This window comes from Triticum dicoccoides, chromosome 7A (assembly GCF_002162155.2).
Source record: "Triticum dicoccoides isolate Atlit2015 ecotype Zavitan chromosome 7A, WEW_v2.0, whole genome shotgun sequence".
NCBI classification, from domain to species: domain Eukaryota; kingdom Viridiplantae; phylum Streptophyta; class Magnoliopsida; order Poales; family Poaceae; genus Triticum; species Triticum dicoccoides.
In genome coordinates, this window is record NC_041392.1 from 294,319,341 (window position 1) to 294,323,545 (window position 4,205).

The following is a 4,205-nucleotide window of genomic DNA, read 5'->3' on the forward strand; positions in this document are numbered from 1 at the left end:
AGTATTTCAGTCAGTTCGGGGATTCGGTTAACAAACTCCAACAACCGAATTCACCGAGCTATATTCGGTTTCTGCCATTTGCCAACCGAGCTAACAACCGAATTCTCCGTGCTCGATTTTTTCGTCTTCGGTTTTGGTTTTTTCGGCTCCGGTCTTCGGTTCTCGGTTTTTATGCCCACCCCTAGGTCCAACCATATCCAATCCCCAAACAGCAAATAGCCAGACGAGTGGAATGGTCTTCAGGGCTGACGCAGGTTTGTGGGACATGTTGGAGTAGAACCGGCAGCCCTCACACTTGTCGAGTATTTCCTTTGCCATTTCGTTTGCTCGCGGCCAGTAAAAACCCGCTCGGAATGCTTTGGCCACGATTGTCTGAGAGGACGCATGGTGACCACAGGTCCTCGAGTGGATATCATTGAGAATCATTCGACCTTCTTCTGGTGTAATGCATCGTTGAGCAACTCCAGTAACACTCTCTCTGTACAGTCATCCACCTATCACGGTGAGGGCTTTGGACCGACGGGCGATCTGACGGGCCTCATCCTCATCTTCTGGGAGCTCTTTTTTGAGTAGGTATGCAATCTATGGCACCGTCCAATTAGGGGTGATGACCAAAACCTTCATGATCAGGTCGACCACGGTTCAGATTTCAACTTCAGTCGGATTAGTGGAACTTTTTCGTTGTGGGGGCTCTTCTGTGAAAGGATCCTCTTGAACTAACGGAGTGTGAAGATGCTCCAAAAACACGTTGCTGGGAATAGGCTCGCGCTTGGAGCCTATCTTCGCCAGATCATCGGCTGCTTGATTCTTGACTCGGGGTATGTGGTGGAGCTCTAACCCCTCAAACTTCTTTTTCAACTTTCTCACTGCATTGCAATAGCCAGTCATAGCCGGGCTCCTGATATCCCTCGTGTTGAGATTTCAACCCAATCGGAGTTACAGATCTCCGGAAATTTAAGAAACAGTGAAAGGCCAGAATCTGGGAGCGCAGATATAGAAGGAAACATATATATATATATTAGCAATATTCTGATTCCAGGATCAGAATAGTTATTCGGATCACGGTCAGCGCTATATAGGCCCAAAGACACGTTCCCGAGCTCCCGAAACCCACGAAGAAAAAAACAAGCCCACTCCACGCCTCCTCGTCCACCACCTCGCCTAGGGGTGGGCATAAAAACCGAGAACCGAAGACCGGAGCCGAAAAAACCAAAACCGAAGCCGAAAAAACCGAGCACGAAGAATTCGGTTGTTAGCTCGGTTGGCAAATGGCAGAAACCGAATATAGCTCGGTGAATTCGGTTGTTGGAGTTTGTTAACCGAATCCCCGAACTGACTGAAATACTACTGTGCCATACTAAAGACCGTACAAAGCCCAATAGCCCATCCATGTGAGACAGACCATCCAACACCACCACATGAAGCCTTTTCCTAATTAAAAAAAACGAAGCCTTTTCCTACCCTTTTTTCATCCACGTGCAGGCACAGTAGCTGCAGCTTATCCTAATGCGCTCCAGAGTTGAGCCACATCACGCAGCGCCGCCGTTGCGGATTTGCCCAGCTCCAGGCTGCGGCCGGCCGGCTCCAACGAGTAGCTCCCATACGGCAGCGCGCGCAGCGCCCATAGCTCCCACGCGGCGGCGACCGGCGGCGCCAGGTGGCCATAGCTTCCACAGGCCTGCGTCCAGCGGCGCCCATGTTGGCTCTCTTCGGTTATACCGACGACAGAACCGAATCGTCGGTGGACCGAACTCTCGGTTATTGGTTTCTCAGAATATCGATCGGTCAGTAAAATCTGTAAACCGAATTCCAAAATTAACCGAGGTACCGAACCGATCGGTTCGCTGTAACCGAATGCCCAGTCCTGACCTCGCCCGATCCCCAACCTACGGATCTCCCCAGTCCCAGCGACGCCGAGCTCCCCCTGACCCTGCCTCCACCCGACGTCGCCGCCCCCGCCCCCTCCCACTCCCGCCCCGCTGGCAAGCCGGGCGCCGCCATGCCCGACCTTCCCTTTGACCGATATCCTCCTTCCTCACCGTCGACATCGTGGGAGCACCCATCCCGCTGCCCAGACCCTAGCCGGTGACGCCGCCACCGCCACGCAGCCGCAGCCACGCCCCTGTCGGCGGCGCCGCCGCAGCCCCACCCCCGCCGGCGACGCAACCGCAGCCCCGACCCCAGCCGATGACGCGCAACACCACCTGCCAGAGCACCTCGTGGAAGCCCGATCCGGCGAGGATCCTTCACCACCCTCCACTCTCCGGCGACCACCAGCCCGCGTGCGGATGGTGTGCTATCCTGCAGATCGAGGAGGCGTCGAACTTCAGATGGAGGAGGCCACAACCTGCAGCTGGCCGCGCCATGGTTGCGCGTCGCCGGCATGCTCCGTCACGCTCGGCACCTCCTGAGCGTTGGAGTGAAGGTCGACTCGTATGCACTCTGCAGTTCAATTTCTACTGATCCTGTAGCGCCTAAATCCATCGCACACTTATATCGCAAGGTTCTTGCGTGTGTGTTTTGTCCTGCAGGGCATTTTCTTCAGGGCAGTGGAGAGCACCCTCACCCTGATCCCATCTGCAGCAGCGCCCCGAGTCCTCCCAAAGCAGCCTTGAGCCGTTCAAGTATGCAGCCCCGGGTCGTTCAACAACGGAGCTGCCGACCGTTCGTGAACACAACACCCCGGATCCTGCTGCCCACCATCCTGTAAAGGGAGACTTATTGTGAAGACTTCAAACTGAGTACAGAAGACTCGATTAATTTTTGCTCCCTTCTTGAAAGGAAGAGGGGAGTTGGTTCTCTTTTGAGGTTGCGACTCGATTAATCGATTAATTACAGCTTATTTTCGACCTTCCTGTGCTAGTAGATCTTTTCCCAATTCTGATCTTCTTTCGGTTGCTGTTTGGATTTATTCCCTTCGCTCTTCTTCGACCGCGCTCATAAATACGGCCTTGTAATCTTGTGGAAAGGAGCAGTGCAGTGCATGTGAATACATATGGCCTGAAGTTGCTATAATTGTCCAAAATCCGGTGTTTGCTGCTGCAATCCGAGTGAAGTATATTTGGAAACATGCCTGCCTCGAGTCTTCTACTCTGGTATGCTCGCATCACACGGTATGACAATATACTACACAAAATAGCATGGGAGTGATTCCTGCAAAAGCTCAAATTCTGCTGACAAGTTGTGTGCTGCGTTTGGCACTTTTCAGTCCTGAACCAGCAGTCCTCGAGGCAGGATGTACTACTACCTGGACTCATCTGCCCCGGAGGCACAACACGAACCAAGCCCCATGTTTCTCAGTGACTGACTCAGTAGTCCTTGATGGTTGAACATCCGGCAGCTAGCCCGTACTGCACCACCATATCTTGCCATCTTATGATCCCAGCAAAATGTTGAAGTAAAACACACACCACCAGGAGGAGAGTATATGTCAAGGAAGGACTGGTGAAATAGCAGGGCAGAGATGCCACAGTAATGCTGAGCCGGAGTGGTAGCGTGTGTGCGAGAAGACTCGTTTGTTTGGGTTGGGGAGCCAGCCGAGCCAACGCACACTTGGTGGACAGTCTATCTGGTTCGTACGCCCGGCCATGATATTGTGTCCGAAAAGAAGACTCAAATGGGCACGTTCAACTACTGTGTCCCCAGCCATGAAAACTTGTGGCCCGTCATGGTCTCCTTACACCTAAACGGCTACCTTTTTTCTATTAGTGAAATTTCCTCTGTTTTGGATTTATGAAGATGGAACAGATCACTGTTTAGAGTTTTGTTGGTACGCTGTTGCTGCAGTTTAAAATGACAGAGAGAGAGAGAGAGATTTCTTTTAAGAGATGAGCGTTGCTGCCGTCCTTAGTTAAAGAAATGAGAAGAGAGAGAGAGAGAGAGAGAGCGCAGATAGGATATAGTGGGTGTGTGCTGGATAGAAACCACTAACTTTAGAAGAGAAAGTATTTCTTTATCTGGCACTTAGTGGGTGTGTCTTTCTCTGAATAGTGGGTAGTGTAGGCATATACTATGCTTTGCCTGTTTCATGTCCTCTTCAATTGGTAAATTGCCGATAGTATGTTACATAGCGCTTTCTTGCATGTATTGCCGCTAGGAAGTTCAAAGAACAGTTACATAGCGCTTTCTTGCATGTATTGCCGCTAGGAAGTTCAAAGAACAGAAAACTTAAAGTTCAGGTATGAAACCACACAAATTTCATAGAA

The 4,205-nt window shown here is 51.5% G+C and overlaps 1 long non-coding RNA gene across 2 annotated transcripts; it reads left to right on the forward strand.

Annotated features, from left to right (window-relative positions):
- Nucleotides 1–1,619: 1,619 nt before the first annotated feature.
- On the forward strand, nucleotides 1,620–3,764 carry LOC119332782. Of its 2 annotated transcripts, none has more exons than XR_005161148.1 (3): nucleotides 1,620–2,425; nucleotides 2,532–3,113; nucleotides 3,209–3,764. It is a non-coding gene; the product is annotated as an uncharacterized LOC119332782 (long non-coding RNA). The 2 variants fall into 2 exon arrangements; XR_005161147.1 differs by having other exon boundaries at nucleotides 1,622–2,425; nucleotides 2,532–3,095.
- The last annotated feature ends 441 nt before the right edge of the window (nucleotides 3,765–4,205 follow it).